We start from the raw sequence: 25,304 nt of genomic DNA on the forward strand, positions 1-25,304 counted from the left end.
GAGTCTTCTGAGGACCTAAAAAGGTTAGGTTTAATGTCTCTAAGCCTCTGGAATATCAGCTTGCCTGACTTCTTAGTTTTTATTTTCTATGGTCAGGAGAACCTCTCTCTGTATTTTTATGTCAATATTTGGCTTCAAATATCTAAAGCAGATGTACTATGTGAGGCTCTCTTAGTATGCATGTCCTTTATCCTCTGTGACTAACTATGCCCCCATAAGGGGGGCACTTTAAAAGATAACTTTTTACTGTGGCAAAATGGTAAAACTGGTGCAATCATTGTAGCAGCTGTTGGAATGTTTCAGCTGATTGCTTTTTTAACCTTTTTTCAACTACAATTCAATAACCACCTGCACATTGCTTTGATTCACACTTACAGATAAGTTCAAGAACTACATTAGGGTCATGCCTGGATTGGAATTTCGACTAGAATGTAGCCTAGGATTTCTCCCTCACCTTATGGAAATTAGATTGATAGAAAGTAGGTGGATCTTAGAATGGACAGTGCTAAATACCAGCACTACACCCAAAGGGATCACAAGGATCAAAATGTAAGCTCAGTAATTAGCTGTCATGTGCAACATCTTCAGGGTACAATTTTATTGTTATAATGCTGGAGGGGAGAGGTTACAGGCCACAAGGCAGATCAAGGGAAGTTAATAAAGTGGTCCTAATGTTCCTTCTGAAACTCTTCACAACATATGTCAACATAAAAAACCCTGTTGTATTCATGAAAAATCCTATTTTCTCAAGTTCTCCCACTCTGACACTTAAGACATCCAGGACCATCACTGATCACTTCCATGTCTATCTGTTTCTATGTGATTCAGAAAAAACACAAACTACTTATCATAATATAACCTAAAAGTGCTAGTTTACTAACTCTGTAGTTTTAAAAGAGTTCTCTGTCTCAGCCCCTACCTGGTCCATCACCCATACGTACATTCAGATTAAAAAAAAAATAGGTGCGCCTAAATGGCAATTAATTGTTCTGAAATTATCCTCTTGCTTTAAAACAACATCTTACCACTACAGAAAAAGACTTCTGTGCAACATAGAGGCAACCAAGACCAAATGCCTAGAAGGCAACCAGATGTTCACTTGTCCACATAATACTTTTTCAATTGTATGATTCTGTCAGGCGTGATCTTTTTTGCTTTGATGACGTTACCAGAGAAATTTCAAAAAGTGGGGCTGTTTAGGTTTGCCAAACATCTGACAGCTTTTGAAGTGGTGGAAGACTCAATAAAATGTTACTTCAAACAAATAATGTGTTCTGTATGAATATGCATAAAAAAACATTAAAAGCAGTAACATGTTTGCATATGATCTAAAGAACATATATCCTGCTATGTCAAACAAGATCCCTGTATGCAAAATTTGTTGACAATAGATTGTATAACAATAGGTGTAAATTAACTTTTGAAATACGGGGGCTTGTGCTTCAATTTAAAAAAGTTCTGTGACCTGTCTTATTTTGTATTATCCAATATTAACATGTTACTAACCTGCAACATTTCAACATACAAAAATAATTAAACATAAAAAGGCATACATTTACTGACCTCAACTGAAGAGATAAAAAGAATATGTAAATAAATACTTTACACAGTATTAATTAATTTGCTTGTTTCCACTTTTTGGTACAAATGAATAGCCCTGACTGCAATTAAACAAATGGCTGCATGTGGTTGTGGGGATAGGGATTCAAATAAAGGTCATGCAGGTAGACTGAGGCTAGGTTTCCACTTGGGTCCTGCGTTTTTTTTTCTTGATGAAAAACGCCAAGAAAACTGCCACTGCATTTTCCTGTGCATTGTTCACGGCGGACCCTTTTGTCTCTTTTCTGTGGTTTGTAAGGCATGCTTTATTCTGAATGTCTGCTCCTCTAGAAAGATTGGCCCCAAATGATGGTGCAAATTGTTTGCTGTTGCTTTTGGCACGCAGGATCCGGTTGGGTATGTTTGTTTGTAATGGCATGTTTGTTCCAAATGGTGTAAAATTCAATATGAACTTTGTTTTGTGTGAAACTGTTTGTTTCCAGCCTATTTCTCGTAGGACACACAGATACTGGGTCCATCATCTGCATTGTAACTGTGGAAAAAAACGCCTTAAAAAACGCCAAGGCAAAAAAACCCACATGGCTTTTTCATGGCGTTTTTTCTCTCCCATAGACTTCTATTGGAGAAAAACGCCAAGATATACTTGCAAAAAACGCCAGAGTGTCAACATGCTGCGATTTTGAAAAACTGCCACAGAGCCCAAAAAAGCAGAAAAACGCCAAAGAGGACTGAAAAAACGCCAAACAGAAAAATGCCAAGTGGATATGGCATTCTGCGATTTCCTACTGAAGAACAGCTAACATCTGGCTGCAGCGTTTTTTCACTAAAAAAACGCCGTGTGGCTGAATTGGCGTTTTTATGGGCGTTTTTAGCCAAAAAAAAACAAGTGGAAACCTAGCCTGATGGTAGGCATGTTTTTTGCCTGCCTAGCACTTGCAGTGGCTTGCGCTGTGCTAAAGGCAGGAAAATACCTTATAAATTATTATTACCGTATTTGCTCGATTATAAGACGACCCTGATTATAAGACGACCCCCCAAAATCTAAATATTAATTTAGGAAAAAAACAAAAAGCCTGAATATAAGACTACCCTATAGGAAAAAAAGTTTTACTAGTAAATATTAATTCATGTAAACAATATTTTCATATTTAATAAAAGCTATGATTGAGAAACATATATATATATTTTTTTCCTTTTATTTGCCAACCTGCCCCCCCAGTTATGCACATCTGCCCCCAGGGTTGCCACTCTGCCCCCAGAAATGCCTTATACCCCCTATTTGCCACTCTGCCCCATGATGTGCCTTTTAACCCTCTATATGCCACTCTGCCTCCAGAAATGTCTTATACCCTCCTATATGCCACTCTGCCCCATGATATGCCTTTTAATCCCCTATATGTCACTCTGGCATATAGGGGATTAAAAGGCATATCATGGGGCAGAGTGGCATATAGGGGGTTAAAAGGCATTTCTGGAGGTGTATATATATATATATATATATATATATATATATATATATATATATAACTGCTAACAGCAATCACACTCCTATCAAGCCAAGGCAGCCAGTACATGCTGGAACCTGAGGATGATAGGAGTGTGAGTACAGCCTCCCTATGCCATGCTACCACCACCACCACCCTTACACATCCATACTAACACACACTCATTCACAAACATTTAAATACTCATTCATTCCATTAATCACACATTAATCACAAAAACCCTCCCCCACCCCCTTACCTGAACTGCAGATCTCCCACTCGAAGACTTCTGCAGGGACCCGGCTGTGCGTGCAACTTCTCTGGCCCCGCCTCCAGAGGAAAGAGGGGGAGGCAGAGTTATGTGACACGCTGCTAGCTTCCTGTTCTCCTGCTGCTCGCGACCAAAGCCCGGTAAGTAGCATGGCCCCAGCGGACATTTTGAGGTCTGATTAGAAGACGACCTCGATTATAAGACGAGGGGTATTTTTCAGAGCATTTGCTCTGAAAAAAACCTTGTCTTATAATCGAGCAAATACGGTATATACCGTATTTGCTCGATTATAAGACAAGGTTTTTTTCAGAGCAAATGCTCTGAAAAATACCCCTCCTCTTATAATCGGGGTCGTCTTATAATCAGACCTCAAATAGGTCTGACTATGAGACGACTAAGATCCAGATCCTCCGTAGCTGCAGGGGACCTGGATTCTCCTGTCTCCACCACCCCCCCCGCCCGCCCCACTTACCGGTACTTCCGAGTCCCCGGTGTGTAGCTGGGGCAGCGTGTAGATCGCGTAGACAACCTTCCTCGGCTGTCAGAGATCAGAGTTCCCCGCACCGGCGAACTCTCATCTCTGACAGTCGGGGAAGGTCTGCGCGATGGACGCAGACAACCCCCGCTGCTAGCCACGCCTCCTTCCGGCTGCAGCGTAAGTGCGTGGGATCTACCCGCTGCCCCGGCTACATGACAGGGAAGTCAGAACCACCGGTAAGTTTGGGGGTGGAAGGAGTGTTAAATGGGGGGCATAAGGCATTACTGGATGCAGAGTGCTCTGTGAAATGCCTTTTAACCCCCTTAATGCCACTCTGCCTCCAGAAATGCCTTTTTAACCCTCTATACGCCACTTTGCCTCCTGAATGCCTTAAACCTCCCTATATGCCACTCTTCCCCATAATATGCCTTTTAACCCTCTAAATGCCAGAGTGGCATATAGGGGTATAAGGCATTTCTGGAGGCAGAGTGGCACATAGGGGGTCAAAAGGCATATCATGGGGCACAGTGGCATATAGGGTTAAAAGGCATATCACGGGGCACAGTGGCATTTAGAGGGTTAAAAGGCATATCATGGGGCACAGTGGCATATAGGGGGTATAAGGCATTTCTGGGGCAGATGTGCATAACTGGGGGGCAGGTTGGACAATAGAAGGAAATAAAACCAAAATATTTTTCTCAATCGTAGCTTTTATTAAAAAAAAAATAGTTTAGATGAATTAACATTTACTTGTAAAACTTTCCTTTAGGGTCGTCTTATATTCAGGCTTTTTCTTTTTTTCCTAAATTAATATTCAGATTTGGGGGGTCGTCTTATAATCGAGCAAATACGGTGTATATATACATACAGAGGTTGAGAGCCAGGCCTTCGTGTCCAACATCAGTGCCTGACCTCACAAATGCTGAGGTGGAAAGCTGTTATTGGAAGAATGGAAGCTGTTATTGCTTCAAAGGAGGACCGACTACAATGCAACGTCATAAAAGTTCCTGTTGGTATAATGGTCAGTAGTCCCAATACTTTTGTCCATATAATGTGTGCGTGTGTATACACATATATATATATATATATATATATATATATATATATATATATATATATATATAGTATCATAGATACCTGTTTTAAGTCAAACCGTGCACCCCATATGGTATAACGGTAATTAATAATACTTATTTTTCTCCAAAGAGTAAAAGTGTACAGGCAGTCACAATGAGAGCTGTTAATCATGAGCTGTCAGCACTAAATACAATCTGATCTCCAATGCACCTGCAGGGTAATCACCCCGCCAGTGAAAAACATGCTGTCCAATGAGTCAACTTTTTGTGGCTGTAATAGTAAGTCTATAGGGACTAAGGATAATTCCAATTTTATAGCAAGACAGGAGTCTTCGCATTTTGCATAACCCTTCTTTACAGTTAACCTCCAGCAGCAAAACAGTTAACAGAGAAACAAGAAAAAGAACACAGGAACAGTCTATAAAAGTCTTTGCTGCTTAACCTCCAGGTGAGAATATTCCATTTTATATATATTCATATATCACTTATAAGCGACAATTTTATTGTCCATTTTGTTTTTTTCTTTGTTTCATATCTATTTACATATATTGCTTTCAAGCGATTATTTGATTGTCCTTTTGGTTTCTTTATTTTTATTTCGATATAGCTAATTTATTTGGTTGTTTATTGTATTCCATTTGTCTTTTATTTTGTATTTCTCTGACTTTGTAGAAGTCTTTCTTTTGCTTACTTTTTTGTTGCCCTCTCTCTCCTCCGCTGCTCTGTGGCCACATGGTGTTCCGCGTGCGTCCACACCGTTATCTTCTCTCGGCCTCGCGCACTGGCTTTTCTGCCAGCCACGTGGGGCTGGGGGTTTATTTATTTATTTTCTCCCCTGCCCGAGTTTGCCTCTATCGCTGGGGCGGTTCTTCACCCAGTGGTTTTCCTCATTGGTTTGCCGTTGATTTTTTCCACTTTACCCGCGCGGCGGTTTTCTCGTTGCCGGGCAGCGGCCTGTGCTACTGTGAGGCTTCCGCTCTGCCATCGTCCGCGGCGCGGTGGTTGCTCTGGGCTTGGTGTGTCCGGCGGCCCTCACTGCACTGCGCGCTGTCGTTTATTCGGTTGGGCCTGGTCGGCCACATGGCGTTTTTCTCCCTTTAGGTTTATCCTCTCATCTTTTCTTCTGGACTCTGCTTTTTTCTGATTTTACCCTTACTAGCCCAGGGTGGTTTGCTTTATTATGATTTTAATATGTTATTATTTTGGATGACCCCTGATGCTTTTACCATGGGTGAACCCCTGCTGCCTATTGTTTTTCTATATTGCACTTTTCTTGTTGCTTTGGGTGAACCCCTTCCTGGCCTGGCTGAGCATTAACCCCCCCTTTTTGCCTGTTACTGGGGTGAACCCCTGCCGCCTACTTCTGAGGGTGAACCCCCCTGCTGCCATCAGTCAGGTGAACCCCTGCTCCTTCAGACACACTTTCGGGTGCATGGCACCTGTTGTTTAGGGGTGACCCCCTCCTCCATTGCCATTTGATTGTGCGGGTGATCCCCGGGTTTTGTCCAGTATTAGGACCTTACGTTTACTCACTCCTGTTATTGTGTGTTCTTCCAATATAGACACATTTGGAGTGAAATGGCTGACGATTCCCAAAACCAAATCCCCAAAAAGCCTATGATTTGCCTGGTACTGTCACGTTGTTTTGTCTTTTCAGGTCGTCTTACTGTTGTCTGACATGCTGGTGTTATGGTAGCTCCTTACCACGGTGTTCTTCGTGTTTCCTGAGTTTCTTCCGGGATGTTGTTTCTTCCGGTCCGGCTAATTCGCAAAGAAAGAGGAGGAGTTTCAAGATGTGCAGACTTTTATAGACTGTTCCTGTGTTCTGATTAGTTGTTTTTCTTGTTTCTCTGTTTTGCTGCTGGAGGTTAACAGTAAAGAAGGTTTATGCAAAAGACTCGCCCCCAAGCCCTTTTTTTTTTTTTTTTATATAGGAATAGAGAGAGGGCGTCGAGTGGTTTTCACTTACCAAGTTGTCAGTACCCGCTCGGCGCCCCCCTTTCTCTCCTCTGCGAGCCCTCTAGCTCACTCTCGGTGCCGGCTTGTAATGCTGAGCACCGGAAGATGACGTCATTTGAGGCTCAGCATTACAAGCCGGTGCGGAGACCGAGCAGGGAGATTCGCCGCAGGACTGCTGAACGGTAAGTACAAAGTGGGGGGGTAGGGTAGATAATAGGGAGGGAGGAAGAGGAAGGGTAGATATTGGGGGGGGCGGCATTTTAAACTTCGCCCCAGGCGGCATAATGACTTGGGCTGGCCCTGGAAACAGCGATGGGCGTCATTCATATTTAACCCTGTAAGTGACAAAATAAATGAAAATACCATATGAGGTGTTTCCAAAAACAGGACAAATACACTTTTGGAGTTTTTTTTTCCCATTTGCACTGAGTATATTAAGTTTTTATAGGTGAAACTGTGAAAATATTTCCCTTTTTTTCTAATTTCCCCCACATTTTTAGATATTTTTAATACTTAATGATGGTTTATATATATATATATATATATATATATATATATATATATATATATATATAATTATTATTTTTATATATTTATTATTTTAAAAGAAAGCCATACTTGTGCTGAAAAAAACAATATATAAATTGTGTGGGTGCACTAATTGAGAAGAGAGAATTTAGAGTTGAAGACATAGCAAAAACACAAAAACGGCTCCGGTCTTTTAGCGCAACCTTAGTAACAAAATCCCGGTCCTGAAGGGGTAAATACGAGGAGACATAACCACTTTAAACATCCCTGTATCATAATAATGACAATACTGACAGCTGTTGGGAACACTGATGGGCTACATGCATTATCACATGCACCTCCACTGAAGGCATGTGTTAAATACGTTTTTTCTACTGTCATAAAGTTTAAAATGAGGTGTCCTATCATATGGGAGCAAAATGTTTCTAGCTGAACCTTTCCTGATTATCCTTACAAATATACTCTGCCAGGATTTTACTTTATTATAAACAATGTTTATGCATAGTTTTTTTTATGCATTTGTGAAACATCTGCGCAAAATTGGTGGTTTGCCCAGGAGTTATAATTACTTTTTATTGAGCTTTTGGATATACTTCTTTGAGCCAGGTTGTTACCTGAAATGTTATCAGATGTACCAAGACTTTCATTATTCCATTAACTTTTTTACACATACCTAGGTATAACCAAGCTGTGCCTTAAAATAAAGCATTTCTTCAAAGACGTTGTATAGCAGGATATTTAAGAATGCCATTTTATAATGACTGTGCTCCTACCTAAGAACATACCTCTTAATAGAATATGTCCCTCTTGGATCACCGAAGATGCTGGCCTGAAAGGTATGTAAAACTAACTGTGATTATTAGGAAGCCTAGACATACCACTGGGCTCATAAAGCAATATACCTGTATACCTATAGGCTGATGTCTGTAGTTGTACACACATTCTCATAGCAATGTTTCAGCATGACAGAACTGGCTGACAGATCTGTTTTCATCCATAACTACAAGTTGCAGACATCCTGAGAATTGTTGAAGAAAATTGTTATCACAGCTACTTAACGCTGCATTGAAGGGCCATCGTACACAGGCATGGCATTATTGGCATGGCAGACAGCTTGTATTAACCTGTTAGTATTTATCAGTACACATACACACAGCTGTATATACTGCAGCACAGAACTATCAATATCTTCATAAAGGACAGTATCGTATAGTTGAACATAATTAACATTAATCACACAGCAGAACCTAAAATAACACAATTATTAAAATTAATTCAGTACTCAATGCCTGAGTCTAGCTTTCCCTTGTTTACATCAAACAAAATCCTCTGTATATTATTTACACTGAAATAATATTGCCTTGGGTTTTTGTAAACCCTAGAGATGGTTGTGCGTGAAAATCCCAGTAGATCAGCAGTTTCTGAAATACTCAGACCTGGCCATCTGGCACCACCAACCATGCCACGTTCAAAGTCACTTAAATCCCCTTTCTTCCCAATTCTGATGCTTGGTTTGAACTTCAGCAAGTTGTCTTGACCACATCTACATGCCTATATGCATACCATGTGACTGGCTGATTAGCTATTTATGTTAACAAGCAATTGAACAGGTGTACATAATAAAGTGGCCAATGAATGTATTTACACACATACATACAGTCGTGGCCAAAAGTTTTGAGAATGACACAAATATTAATTTTGTGTGAAGTCAGCTGCTTCAGTTTAAATGATGGCAATTTGCATATACTCCAGAATGTTATGTAGAGTGATCAGATGAATGGCAATCAATTGCAAAGTCCCTGTTTGCCATGAAAATTAACTTAACCCCCCCCAAAAAAAAACATTTCCACTGCATTTCACCCCTGCCCCAAAAGGACCAGCTGACATCATGTCAGTGATTCTCTCGTTAACAAAGATGAGAGTGTTAACTTGGACAAGGCAGGAGATCACTTTGTTATGCTGACTGAGTTAGAATAACAGACTGGAAGTTTTAAAAGGAGGGTGGTGCCTAACATCATTGTTCTTGCTTTGTTAACCATGGTTACCTGAAAGGAAACACATGCTGTCATCATTGCTTTGCACAAAAAGGGATTCACAGGCAAGCATACTGCTGTTAGTAGATTGCACCTAAATCAACCATTTATCAGATCATCACGAACTTCAAGGAGATAGGTTCAATTGTTATCATGAATGCGTCAGGACGCCTAAGAAAGTCCAGCAAGAGCCATGACCATCTCCTAAAGTTGATTCAGCTGCGGGATCGGGGCACCACCAGTGCAGAGCTTGCTCAGGATTGGCAGCAGGCAGGAGTGAGTGCATCTGCATGCAAACTGAGGCGAAGCCTTTTGGAGGATGGCCCTATCAAGAAGGGCAGCAAAGAAGCCACTTCTCTCCAGGATCAAGAAGGGCAGCAAAGAAGCCACTTCTCTCCAGGAAAACAACATCAGGGACAGACTGATATTCTGCAAAAGATACAGAGATTAGACTGCTGAGGACTAGGGTAAAGTATTTTTCTCTGATGAATCCCCTTTTCGATTATTTGAGGTATCCAGAAAAAAGCTTATCCCGAAAAGACAAGATGGACGCTACCATCAGTCCTGTGTCATGAAAACAGTAAAGCATCCTGAGACCATTCATGTGTGGGGTTGCCTAAGAACACAGCCATGAACAAAGAATGGTACCAACACATCCTTCAAGGCAAACAATGCCTTTTCCAGCATGATGGAGCACCTTGCCATAAGGCAAAAATTGATTGCTAAGTGGCTTAGGGAACAAAACATCGAAATTTTGGGTCCATGGCCAGAAAACTCCCCCTAATCACATTGAGAACTTGTGGTCAATCCGCAAGAAGCGGCTCGACAAACAAACGTACAAATTCTGACAAACTATAAGCATTGATTATGCAAGAATGGGCTGCCATCAGTCAGGATGTTACCCAGAAGTTAACTGATAGCATGCCAGGGTGGATTGCAGAGGTCTTGAAAAAGAAGGCTCAACACTGCAAATATTGACTCTTTGCATAAACATAATATAATTGTCATTACGAAGTCCTTTGACACCTATGAAATGCTTGTAATTATACCTGAGTATACCATAGTAACATCTGACAAAAATATCTAAAAACACTGAAGCAGCAAACTTTGTGAAGTCCAATACTTGTGTAATTCTCAAAACTTTGGGCCACGTCTGAATATATACACGCACATACATATACACTATATGGACAAAAGTATTGTGACACCTGACCATTACACCAACAGGGACTTTGATGACATTGCATTCTAAATAGATATTAATATGTAGTTGGTTACCTCTTTGTAGCTATAACAGCTTCCATTCCTCTTTTCACCCAGTAGAGCATTTGTGAGGTCAGGCACTGATATTGGACGAGAAGGCCTGACTCACTATCTCCCTTCCCGGTCATTCGAAAGGTGTTCGATGGGGTTGAGGTCAGGGCTCTGTGCGGGCCAGTCAAGTTCTTCCACACCAAACTTATTTAAGCATGTCTTTATGGGCCTTGATTTGTGCACTGGGGCACAGTCATACTGGAATAGAAAATAACCTTCCACAAAGTTAGGAGCATTGCCCAAAATGTCTTGGTTTGCAGAAGCATTAAGTTCTGCCTTTACTGGAACCCCTGAAAACAGCCCCATACCATTATACCACCTCCACCAAACTTCACAGTTGGCACAATGCACTCAGACAGTTAACGTTACCCTGGCATCCATCAGACTCACCCATCAGACTGACATAAAGAGAACAGAGTCCTGTGGCTATGAGCCTTACAGCACTCGATCCAACTCTCTGCGTTGTACCTGGTGATGTGACACTTGCATGCAGCTGCACAGCCATGGAAACCCATTCCATTAAGCTGCAGCCTCACAGTGTTTGTGCCAATATTAATGCCAGTGGAAGTTTGAAACTCTTCAGCTATGAAATCAGCAGAGCGTTGGAGACTTTTACGCACCATGCACCTCAGCTCTGTGACTTTACGTGGTCTTCCGCTTTGTGGCTGAGCTGCTCTACCGCTTTCCAATAATACCACTAACAATTGACCGTGGAATATCTAGCAGGGATGTGATTTCCAAACTGACTGGGGCTACCTATCACAGTACCACGCTTGAACTCAGTGAGTTCATCCATTTTTTTCCACAAATGTTTTAAAATGCAGACTGCATGGCTAGGTGCTTCATTTTATACACCTGTGGACAAAACTTGGGAATTATTTTTCTGTCAATGATAGCAAACTGTCCAGGCCCTGAGGCAGAAAAAACTATATAACTTGTGGGGGTAATGGGGGGTAAACTAAATGCGTTAGTGCTACTAATTAACACAAAATTTTATTACAATTAACTTTTAAACGGTGATCAAAGGACACATATTTTATTTCATTTGCACACTTTGTATATTGTTTTTAAGTAGAAAAGTTATTAAAAAGTAAGTTAAAACATATTGTGTATAGAGTTTAAATTCAGCCATACACAACATGTCAAACAACAGGAAAGAGGTGAAAAAAAAAGAAAAAAAGATGTCCCACAAAAGCTTGGACTCTTAAAATGTTGATTCTCTGGTTAATTTGTATATATATTTTAATAATACGGTAGCATATAAGTACAATATTAAGGAACCCAAACAAAGAAACATAACCTAAGTAAGAAAACACCAACATAACTACTAATCATTTAAAAGAAGTATATATATATATATATATATATATATATATATATATATATATATATATATATATATATATATATATATATATATATATATATATATGCAAAAAAAAAAGTATAGCTTGCAAAGACCTTTCATCTCTGTCCATTTAAATATATCATTGTCTATAATCCCCATTTTAAAGAGCTGCAAATAATTCTGCATTAATAAGAATCTTATGTAAGTCAACAAGACTCGTTATACATGTTTGAACTGAACACATGAAAAGAAGCTAAGAAGGTTACTAGTGTAGGTCAAGATACCCAGTGAAAATTGTATGCACTGAAGACCATTAGCTCTGTCTGAGTACATCTACATATAGTAACAGATATGTCATTACACAATATGGCATGCCCCTTTAAGACAAATTGCAGGGCTATGAGCTTTTTTTTTAAATGTACCCAATCCATTCATATTTACAACACAAGCAGGGTAAGAGAAAAATAAGGTTCAGCAAAAATCCATTTGTATGCTGCCATAAGGAGAGCATTAACCATAATTCAAGATGAAAGGTTCTCTGTGAATGCACCATTGCATTTTCATGCTACAATAAGCAGTGGTGTGTAATTCCTGATTGATAAGAAGAGATGACTGCAGTGGGTAAAACCTAGGCAAATTCACAATAGAAAAGAATGTCATATAACATTATTTATGAAATCACATGTAACACAACATGGAAAAAATTTTGCTTTTGTGTAGTAACTTGAACAGTATCATGGGTTAGTAAGTGCATTAGTTTGTTTTGGTAACCGACAATTACCCTTTTCAATGATAATTAAAGGCTGGGGAAGAGGCATGTTGGTTTTGCAATTTCAGGAATGTCTGATGTTATGCCAACACTAGCAGTAAGTTATTATCCTACTCATTAGTGGGTATATCAATCATGAAACTCTAGACTGGACTCTAGAAACATATAAAAATAAAATATATTTCCCTTTGTGAAACATGAAACCAATCAGGTTTATTAGATCAGTGTATTAAAAACAACTATGATCTCTGAAAGCTGAAAACCCCTCATTGATGGCTAGTGCACCTTCAGCCACACACCCCCCTCTTGTTACTGGGTTTCAGTGTCCGATTCCATCCTCATTTCCTGGGTGCTCTACTGTTAATTTCCCTGCCTCTCCCAGAATGCCATTGTGTGTACTTGTAATAGTGCCACCAGCAAGACAACCCATATAACTGCACGGAAGGGTCCTCCTTCCTTCACAAGGGATGCGCATGCATTCACCCTGTGAGTGATATATCTGGCAGTGGCATGTTGCAGATTTAAGCAACCACCACCATCCCAGAACACTTATCCCCAAAACTCCCAGTGTAAAATAAGCTGCCACCAGCAAGAACTTTAAAACCGGGCGTCTTAGGTTATCCAAAAACAGTAGGACTGCTATATACACAGATGCATGTAGACAGCTTCCACTTCTGCCTGGCACCACCAGGGTTTCTATGACTTAGCACAGGTTAGAGACATAGAAAGGTCAAGTGCCGATAGCACTCTGGCAACCTCTGCTGCTACCTGCACTTCCTCTGGGGCTTCTATTACGCAGCCGCGGAATGACATGACCTTCTGGTGCCCCATCATAGATCCCCAGCGGAAGTGCCAGGAAGAAGCGGAGGTTGTCTATGCACATTGCGAAGGCGTTCACCAGCTGCCAGAGAGGAGGATCCACACAGCGCTTTAGTGGACCTGGATCCTTCTCTCTGGCGGCCGGTAAACGTCTGCGGGATAAGCACAAATAATCTCCGTTTCTGCCCGACTCTTCTGCTGGGGCTTCTATGCCGGAGCACCGACGTGACTTGACCCATTGGTACTCAGTCATAGAAGCCATGGTGGTGCCAGGCAGAAGTGGAAGCTGTCTACGTGCATCGTGCAGACATTCACTGGCTGCCCCAAGAGACCCCAGGGAATCTGGAGCATGGAGGACAAGTCTGGGGGGGCAGTGAGGCATATCAGGGAGGCAGAGTGGCATATAGGGGGTATAAGGCATTTCTGGAGGAAGAGTGGCATATATGTGGGTATAAGGTTTACCTGGGGGGCAGAATGGTATATCAGGGAGGCAGAGTGGCATATAGGGGGTATAAGGCATTTCTGGAGGCAGGGTGGCATATATGTGGGTATAAGGCTTACCTGGGGAGCAGAGTGGTATATCAGGGAGGCAGAGTGGCAAATAGGGGGGTATAAGGCATATAGAGGTATAAGGCTTACCTGGGGGGGCAGAGTGGTATATCAGGGAGGTAGAGTGGAATATAGGGGGTATAAGGCTTATCTGGGAGGCAGAGTGGCATATAGGGGGTATAATGCATATCTGGGGGGGCAGAGTGGCATAGAAGAGGGGATAAGGCATACAAACGTGAGCATGGGAAAACATAAAAATAATATTTACTGGGGCTGGAAGGGTTTAGGTCATAGGTGTCAGGGCTAGCCCCTATCACATCAAAACAGAAAGTGAGATTATACTATATCTGTGGAGCCAAAACCTGATAATAAAATGTGACATTTGGTGGTTATGTGTAGATTTCATTCATTTGTAGACAAAGGACAAGTTTTTAGTTTTAAGGACCTATCTGTTAGCTGCAGCCACTGCCAATCAAAGCTAAAGTATAAATGGGCTCAATCCATAGGTGGCCCTACCATTGCAGTTTTGCTAGTATTAATAAGAAAATTAATAAACATATACATAAAAAAGGATAACTGATTAAGATTACGATTAAAGATTGAACAAATAAACCCCACTAATATTTTTGGGTTCATTTATACATGTAACATAAACCTGCTAAAACTTTTCATATGTTATCAGTTTTTTGTTGTTACATTTTAGTAAATAATAATTCATACTCAATCCTTAAAACCTGGCAGCCACATTGTACACCTGCTATTATGCATTACAATGAAACTGAAATATTTAAAGAATTTGGAATGTGTACCCTTTTTAAACCTTTGCTGGTAGCTGTAACTGTGACCTGGAAGGAAGACTGTAATTCCTGTTTGCAACTAAAATATTGATCCATATGAAACCAGCAGAGCAGCAGCTGGGATTCAGAGATAAATCTCAAGACCGTGCCATCATTAACATCCTGTTGAATGGCACTATAGCAAAACTCTTGTCCGGTGAAGAAAAACATTGGAACTGCTGAAACTAAGTAAGAATACTGCGGAATGCCTACTCTTTCATACCCCCAACCTTCAAAACATATTCAGTGACCTCAATGGACTCTATTTGTTCAGGTGCAATAATACAACTCTTCATGGTCTGTTCAGCAGTAATAAAACATACCAAAGAATTCCTTCTTTGTTTCCTTTTATATTAATATTTAATTAAGTATAAGTTAAGTGATCAAATGTGATGTTTTTAAACTTCTGAATTAATATAACAAACGTCCTTACAGGGTGCAACAATAAAATCGAGAAATATGCCATCAGCAGGAGAGTCAATGCTTTCTACGTCTCTATCCTGTGCCTGCCAGGATAGAGACGTAGAAAAGGGCCCAACTGGGTTGGTCAGTTTCTAGGCCTGCATGCCTTCGTTTTATATATAAAAACCACATAGATATCCAATAGTATAGTAAATGTGAAGCTGCTGTTCCCCAGAATCCCTCCCTTAAACACAACAAAATATCACTTATATGTATGTGTAGATCAAATATATAAATACACTGGTATTTATGTCTTCTGCAAAATTACTACTGTAATTTAACCAACATAGAAAAAAGATGTACAGTTACATACGCTTTCATATATCTTGCTAGATATTTATTTCAACTCCAAATGTTTTGTCTTCACTTCGCATGATGTAACGTAAAACAAAAACCTACTTGCAAGGGGCAAATGCACGAAATTGGGTGAACACCAGCTCACCAAGCAGTGGCTGTGAAATAAACATACTGTAGCTATAAAGTTAAGTCTACCCATTTTAAAACCTAAAACTTGAAATGTCACTGTAATATAAACGCATAAAGTCTCTATCATGAGGTAATCAATTTATAATGTTATACTTTATTTACAGTTGTTTTTGTTCTCGCTTGCAATTCACTAACATTGCCGTAGAAAAACTTTTAGCGCTGAGGCTATTTTTTCATTTTTCACCTTAAATGGGAGTTACATATGCTACAACAAGTCTATTTATCTGTGTGAGGGGGTAATAGTTGTTCAACATAAAGCATTGCTGGTTGTTTGCTAAGCTGAATAATATCACAGAAGTGAAACAATGAACCCCACAGTTTTTTTTTTATACATTATTTTAATCTTACAAATGTAGTTACTCAATAACAGCATTTATATTATTATTATATATATTTTTTAAATAAAATGGTGCAAAACAAAGCTTAAAAAGTTATATTTTTACAAATTGTTTTTTTTCTTACATATGTTTAGTTATCAGAAAGAACACGCCTTGTAAAGAGTAGATTTTTTCTTATCCTCCAAACATGTCTCCCTTTACCACATATGCGTTAGTTACAAATATTTTTTTCACCTGTTGCATAGTTTTCTAGTATAAAATCAAGAATGTATTCAGTAAGAGTCTGCCTCCACTTATCAGATGTGTGTGTGTGGTATGAGTTAATAGATGCAATGTACAGTTCTCAGGAAACATTTTAGTTTCTCAGGCGTTGGGACATATTCTTCAACACATTGTTTTTCAAAGCAGACAGCACATATTTAGTGATTATGTGGAAGACGCCCCAATGCTTTTACCTCAGGGACAAAGTATATTCAGGCCTAATCAAAGTGGCTATGATCTCATGCAGTTCTCGGATGACAGTATTATGTATAGTTTTTTGGGGAGTTTTTTTTGCCAAGTCATAAACAAAAATAATATACTCAACATTTTTGGTAGTTAGTCGTAATTGGTTGGATTTAGAACAAAATGATACAGATACTTATAAAACCTGGGATCAGGTGTGTTTATCTATTTTACTGTACAAAAAAAAAACTGACTTCGGACAGATAGCAGTGTTTAATATGATAGCTCTTCCTAGAATTGTATATATTTGTTTAACACAGTAGAAAAAAATATTACCGTATTTGCTATAATTACAAGATGACCCTGATTATAAGACGACCCCCCCTTGAATATAAGACTAACCTTTAGAAAAAAACTTTTTACATATTTAATAAAAACTATGATTGACAAAAATACATTTCTTGTTTTTATTTCATTTTATTTGCCAACTGGCCCCAGTTATGCACATCTGCCCCCCAGCTTGCCACTCTGCCCCCCAGATATGCCTTATACCCCTATATACTACTCTGCCCCCCAGATATGCCTTATACCCCCTATATGCTACTGTGCCTCCCTGATATGTCACTCTGCCCCCCAGATATGACTTATACCCCCTATTTGCCACTATGCCCCCCAGTTATTCTTTATACACCCTATCTGCCACTCTGCCTCCCTGATATGCCTTATTCCCTTCTATTTGCCACCCCCCCCCCGACTTACCAATGCATCGCCAGACTGTGATTGTGCACCGGAAGGTCATGTCAAGCCGGCACATCAAAGAAGTGCCGGGCAGCAGCGGAGGTTGTCTGTGCGCATCTCGCAGACATTCACCGGCTGCCAGAGAGGAGGATCCAGGTCCGCTGCGGGACATCTTGATCTTAGTCTTATAGTCAGGCCTCTTTTTGAGGCCGGATTATAAAACAACCTTGAATATAAGACAAGGGGTATTTTTCAGAGCATTTACCGTATTAGCTCTTATGTTCGAGCTAATACGGTAATAACATTATTCAGATCGAGGATGTCTAAAACAAACTATGTTTCATGCAATGAGGGGCAAAATTGCATGGACTGATTTGGAAGACTCCTTGCAATAGACTCTGTTTCTGTTACCCAGCTCTCGTTGAAATTTGGGATTTGGGTTAGCAAAATCGAATACATGGAACAAAATGATTAAAGAAATACAGTGTCTAATTGGCAGTCAAGAGGCATTAAGAGTTTTTTTAAACATGTAATATGTGGTATGCAGGCAATGTTAAGCTGCCCCAGATAGTCAGCGATTTTTACACATGGGAATTTTGGCTCGGTTCTTAAAACGACAGGGAATATGGCTACCCAAGAAATTTTTTCAGACACACTGTAATGCTCTACCCAGGCTGCGGAGCTGCATGTCTGTTGTTTCCCTGTGTTGCTGTGGTCCATTTCTGGATTTCTGTATGTTCTGTCCTGAATCTCTGATTCCTTGATTCCAGTCTTGCTCTTTGCTCAGTCTGCAGTCTACAGGTATGTCTCTCTGATATGTGTATAGATTCAATGTTCAGTTTATTAGTACTTCCTTAGGCAGGCTTTAGCGTTAGGACCCACCGTCATTGGAGTACTTTGGCGTAGTGGTGGGCTAAGCATACTATGCCCATAAGATGTGACAGAATCTCCAATAGTTATCATACAGTCCTAGGCTAGTTCTGTATTTATGTGTGTCAGTCTGTGATGTAACCTGTAGGGTGTCCTGTCGTGTAACCCCAGTAGAGGGAGTCCTGTCTTGAATCCCCGGCAGAGGGGTGTCCTGTCTTGAATCCCCGGCAGAGGGGTGTCCTGTCCTGTTCATGTCAGATCCTGAGTATTCCTTGTCTTGTTCCCTGTTGTGCCCTGTATTATGTATTTTTTTTCTGGTTATGTTTCTTGCTTGGTCACCTGCTCCTTGCTCTGTCACCCTTGCTTGCTATGTTTCTCTTGTACTCTGCTTAGCTTCCCCACTCTCAGCCTGCAGCATCCTGCACATGATTCCTGTGCTATGTCTCATGCCTGCTCCAGGGTGCCTGCAGGATATCTCCAAGTTCTGTTATGTCATCATCCGCTGCTATGTCAGGGCGCTGGTATGTGGCTGCACAACCCTAGATGCCAGGGCCGGCCCAAGACAAAATGCCGCCTGGGGCGAAGTTTAAAATGCCGTCCCCCCCCCCATTATCTACCCTTCCTCTCCCTCTGTCCCTATCACCCCCCCCCCCCCTCGTACTTACCTTTCAGCAGTCCTGTGGCGAGTCTCCCTGTTCGGTCTTGGTGCCGGCTTGTAATGCTGAGCGCCGGAAATGACGCCATCTTCCGGCTCTCAGCATTACAAGCCGGCACCGAGACCGTACTGGGAGACTCGCCGCAGAGGAGAGAGGGGCGCCGAGCGGGTACTGACAACTTGGTAAGCAAAAACCACTCGGCGCTCCTTTCTCTTCCGCTTTAAAAATAAAAAAAGGGCCTTCAGAAGTGCCGCCTGGAGCAGTTGCCCCACTCGGCTCCATTGTCGGGCCGGCCCTGCTAGATGACCACCGGGAGAGTGCTGTCGCCCTGCACCAGGCCCTGTCCAACTCCGCTACTGCACCGTAACTCCTGCACACAATCTTTGGGCACTCTGGATCTTTACAGTCGTCTGTATGGACCCGGTTCCCGACACACACTCTCCAAACTATCCACAGCCTACACACCCAATTATTGATCTGTATACCCAGATTCTCCATACAAATGGAGCTATAGCCATGTGTTACAACTCTCTATCATGTTATAAATTGCCCTCAGAAGTTGACATACATTTAGAAATGTTATCCAGTAGAATGCTGGATTAAAGCATTTCTCCATGTAGCAAAATTATCAACATATGTTGAGTCATTTGGAAACTGTAAAGCATTTGGAAACTGTAAAGCATATTCTTAGATGGTAGTGAAAACCCTCTTGGCTTCACAATGTCAACACACAGCTTTTCAATATATATTGGAGGGAATGTTGTAAGACAGTCTCACATGTTTAGTGCACCTGTGATCTTATTTGTGAGATAGGTCTGGGATCGCCCCTCACTGAGGTCAAGGGACAAGTGCCCGTCTTCATTCAAACCAGGCAAACAGCAGTAAGTTCGTGCAATCTGACACAGGGTCAGGTTTATTATAAAGGTTGCAAAGACAAAAGAAATATAACAACACAGCAACAAAAGAAATACCTTGTCTGTCCGGCACTTACTATACAAGGGATGTCCCTCGCTACCAGCTGGAGAGCTTCTCTCTGCCAACTTAACATAATATGTCCAGCAACCTTTACACACATGTCTCTCCCACAGACAGGCTTTCTGTGTCCTCAGCCAGAGAGCTACCTGCCCTCCTGGCTTCCCTTTTATATCCGCCCTCTCATTCACCTAAATTAATCACCTAGCAGGTGGAAGACTCTGGTGTTACTTCACATAGGAAAGGAATCTAGGAGAAACATACCTCCCTTCCACCACCAATCCTACATGAATGTCACATATTGCACATCTGTGGCAGTGGGTGTTTGGCTTAGCAACTAAGTTAATGCAGATACATGTTCCAATATTGCTAGAATCGGTCCTGTTTGGCATTATTCCTGCACATATTCCGAATAGGCAATTATTGGGATATGTTTTGTTGGCAGTGAAAATTATGTTAGCCTTTAAATGGAAACAGTCTGGCTCACTACAATGAAAGAAGTCCTCCTTTAAGCATACAGTAGCACATTTTTACAAGATATGGCACTATTGGCATTTGACTGAAGCTTTTTTTTTTCAATTATATTTATGTTGTGATACTTCATATTTTGTGCATTTATTGTCACATTACATGTATGGTAATACTACACATCAAGGAGATTTTCAGTTTGATCCTATTTCCTTATGTGTTCTGTACTAGATGCATAATGCAGGCTCAGCTGATTCTCCCACTGAGGGAAACGGTAAAGGCGGTTTTAAATGTTTGACTGTAGTCACATTAGAGTGAGAGTGTATAAGTGCCAGTGTGTGAGCATGTACACTGGCAAGAAAAAGTAAGTAAACCCTTTCAAATTACCAGCATTTATGTATGAATTTGTCCAAAGCGCTTGTTTGAGGTTATTGCTGCCAAAGGAGGTTTGACCCGTTATTAAAGGGTTCACTTACTTTTTCACCAGCACTTCGAATGTGTAATGGGTATGTTCAATAATGACATTAAAGATTATCATTGTTTGTGGGTTAATAGCTTAAGCACATTGTGTTTTTCTATATTTGTGACTTTGAGGTAAACGAGATAACATTTTGTGAACGATTCATTCTGAAAACCAGGAAATTCCAAAGGGTTAATTTACCTTTTCTTGCCACTGTATGCACGTGTGTGTGTATGTGTGAGTATGGATGTGATTTGGTGTGTAAAAGTGGATATGTATGTGTGTGAAAGCATGGATGTGTATAGGTAGATGTGTTGTAAACGCATGTGGGTACTGGCAGGAGGGGGGCCATTATTACACTTTTTGCTCAAAGCCATGAAGTGCCCTGGTGCCAGAATTTATGGTTTGTAAATACCCAATGCAACATTCAGAAGTTTTATACAAAGCACAATTCATATTTTATTCATTCCGATATGTATTAATGTGTTGTGTACATAGCCAGTCAGATCTGTGGATGGTAGGATTGAGAATATGTGTCTACGTACAGGTTTTTGTGCTTTGTTCTATCTCGTCGTTAGATACTCTTTGATGTACTCTGGCAGCGAAAACGTATTATTAAAAGGAGACATCAAAAATACAATTTGGTCTTTTATCACACAACAAGATACCAAATACATAATAGCTTACCTTTTTACATGGTCTTTGTGTAAATACACCAATCAGCCATAACATTAGGATCACTGACAGGTGAAGTGAATAACACTGATAATCTTGTTGTCATGGCACCTGTCAGGCATCAAGTGAACATTTCATCCTCAAAGATGATTTGTTGGAAGCAGGAAAAATGGGCAAGCGTAAGTATCTGAGCCACTTCTGCAGCTCTTGTGGGGTGTTCCCAGTCTGCAGTGGTCAGTACCTATCAAAAGTGGTTGAAGGAAGGAAAAGCGATAAACCGGCGACAGAGTCATGGGCGGCCAAGGCTCATTGATGCATGTGTGTGGGGGGCTGGCCCGTGTGGTCAAATCCAACAGACAAGTTACTGTAGCTCAAATTGCTGAAAAAAGTTAATGCAGTGCATCATCATTTGTTGCGTATGGGGCAGTGTAGCTGCAGACCAGTCAGGGTGCCCATGCTGACCCCTGTCCACTGCTAAAAGCACCTACAATGGTCACGTGAGCATAAGTTCTGGACCATAGAGCAATGGAAGAAGGTGGCTTGGTCTCATGAATCATGTTTTCTTTTACATCATGTGGATAGCTGGATGCATGTCTGTTGCACATGACAGGCACCAGGATACATCCATAGAGGCACCCCCTTGCAACTTACAGGACTTAAAGGAACTGATGCTAACGTCTTGGTGCTAGATATCACAGCACACCTTCAGAGGTCATGCCTCAATGAGTCGGGGCTGTTTTGGTGGCAAAACGGGGGCCTACTCAATATTAGGTCATTTTATTTGTAATTTTTTTATATGTGAAAATGTTATGTTTAACATATAATGTTAAATATAACCTCACAGTACAATGCTGCATGATTTGTTGCTGTATAAATAAAAACAAATTGTGTTTTAAATATGTAAATAATTGAAGCAGACTCATGAAGCCTAGAATTATGTCTGATAGGGGGATGAGATCTATGTCCTGCTTATTCTTCATTATCTGCATAAGTATTACACTTTGGTTCACTTTACAATGTTAGCTTTCTGAATGTATAACTTTTATTTAAATGGGAGTTACTGATCTTATTGGATGTCATAATGCTCCCTGAAACTCATTATCTTCCCTCCTTGCATCTCCACCAGTACCTGAAAGCTCAATATCCATAAACAACATGACTATCTCCCCCTACTAACCAAGCCTGATACCTATGGGTCATCTTTGACTTTCCTTTTTCCCTCACCTCCAAATCATATCCTTTTTTTAAGCCCTGAGGTCAGTGACTCTGCTGTGAAAAAAACAAAAAAGTGCCTTTAAGGCCGAGGTGGACACCAGGTCCCCGTCTTTGTTTTCTTCGGGGGTCGCACTCAACAAAGTCTATGTGGCCCCTTTCCTCCCTTCCCCAGGCATAAGGTCTGCAGGAGGGCTGAATCTTCTTGTCCGTCTCCACAAGGGTTGGGACCACTAGAACAATTGTTTAGAGGAGGGATGGAGAGAGCGCTCAGAAGAGCTAAATAACTATCCTCACCAGAAAAAACGTGCCTTCTAGGGGACCCAGCTCCACCTTGACTTTTCAGTGTCATAACAAAATCCGTGTACTGTGTCATCCGATTTGTTTGTATCAATAAAAATTCAAAGTACAAGTAAAAAAAAAATACGTGCTGTATACAAATCATGGGGAAAAATAAAACTATTTACAAAAGTGCTCCCAAGAAAGACCCAGCCCTTATCCATGCCACGTCTAAAAGAAATTCTGGCATCTTCCCATTCCTTTCCCAAAAAAAGGCACAACAACCTTAGTTCATTCCGTTATTATCTCTCACTTTAAGTATTGTAACAGCTTTCTGAGTGACTCGACAGTCTACCCAACATTTTGCTGCAAACCGACCACTAGTATAGTTTGGATAACACTTTGACTCATCATTTTGTATTCTTTAAGGACCTGGAGGTCCCTCTGAAAGTGCACACAGGTAGGCCCATGTTATTATTGGAGCCCTCTTATTGTACATATTTTATATAGTTAGGGACTTTAAAGGCATTCCTCTACAATAATACAGAAATAACACTGTTAGAAGACAGTTACATGTATAACAATAGAATGCATTTATGTAGCTGTCCTATTAAACAGGCATATTTAGAATGAACAAATAATGAGAAAATTTGAGATAAAAAAAACCCAGAAAAATGTTGGATAAAAGCACATTATATTGGGTCAGATTGATTAACTGAGATTGTATCTGAAAACTGTTTTTAATCCAAAGTATTCTGGATTTAGACCAAACTAAAAAAAAAATTGTATTTGCTCGGGCATGACTAAGGCATTGAGCAACCTTCTTGTAAATTCTCTACTGCTAATAGCCTTGTCTTTTAAATGAACTACAGGCGTAGTTGCAGATTTTATTGTGGGTGTGTAAGAATATTCTATTGTATTATGTTTCTGATTTAGTAATTATGGATGAGATAATAGGGGCATTAAACAATGGTGTAATGTAAAATCATAACCAGTTTCAATTTTCTGGCAATAAACCATTAAGTTATACAGTTTGCCTGAATCCCATATGAAATATATAATAATAAAATAAGAAATAAGATATCTGCTTTAAATCAATTTGCTTGTTTCACTTCAAATGTGGCAGCATTTTATATTCTGTTTAACAAGATTTAATAATAAAACAGAATCACATTGATAAGTTAATGGTTGTGAGCAATTTTTTTCTGCCAAAAAGCAACATTTCAAAAAACATTACACTTATCCCCCATAGGGAATCCCCATGATAAAATATATAATATGGCTTAAAAATCAGAAAACCCACAGAAACGCAACGTGTCATTTTCTCTATTTTTATTTCCTGCATTGTTATGGTGTCAGGATGGCAGTATAGGAACTTGCAGTCCAAAGAGCAAGCCAGTTAAATAACATAGCGATAGACATCAAACGCACAGCATGCTGATCTATCATCATTCTTGTACAATCCATTGTCTCTTTTACAAGCAACAATAAAAAAAACAAAAAAAAAAACAGGACCAGCAAACAAATGGTCCATCCACATACCGTATTTCCCCATATTTCCTTTTTTCGAAAAATGTTGGGTCCAAAAACTAGGTGCGTCTTATACAGTGGTTGTAGACTTCCCAGTCCCTCCCTGCAGTCACACTGACAATCGGCCCCTCCCCTTTCTGATTAACAGTCTTCTTGCAGTTACACTGATGATTGGCCCCGCCCCTTTCCTTATAGCGTCCACATGGCTAAGCAATTCATCTAATAGTAAGTAAAAAATTAATATTTGGGCTGCTGAAAGTTAGGGGAGGTGTGGGTTAATTTATGGACAGTTATGGTTAATGTGTTTTTTAGGGTTAATTTAGGGGCAGATATGGTTGATGGGGCCTTAAAGGTTAATTTAGGGGCAGTTATGGTTGTTGGGGTCTTTAGGTTTAATTTAGGGGCAGTTAATGGATGGGAGTGATGAGGATGATGAGTATGAATTTTATGATAATACATTTTTTTTAAAATTTCGGGCCCCAAAATTAAGGTGCGTCTTATGCATGGGAGTGTCTTATACATGGGGAAATATGGTAACTCACATAAAAATATGGGCCTGATTCTTACACAATTTAAGGTAAAACCTGCATGCTATCCTCAAAAAAAATGTGCATTAAAATAGTCCAGTGAATCAAGAATCATTAATATAGTGAAGTGCAATTCATCGATAATTCTTCACAAATTAATTCA

The 25,304-nt window shown here is 40.3% G+C and overlaps 1 protein-coding gene across 2 annotated transcripts in view; it reads right to left on the reverse strand.

Annotated features, from left to right (window-relative positions):
• The window catches only part of CFAP299 (cilia and flagella associated protein 299), a 230,377-nt gene that overhangs the window by 118,963 nt on the left and 86,110 nt on the right, over positions 1–25,304 (reverse strand). The gene's annotated exons all lie outside the window — the stretch shown is intronic.

Source organism: Spea bombifrons, chromosome 1 (assembly GCF_027358695.1).
Source record: "Spea bombifrons isolate aSpeBom1 chromosome 1, aSpeBom1.2.pri, whole genome shotgun sequence".
Classification (NCBI taxonomy): domain Eukaryota; kingdom Metazoa; phylum Chordata; class Amphibia; order Anura; family Pelobatidae; genus Spea; species Spea bombifrons.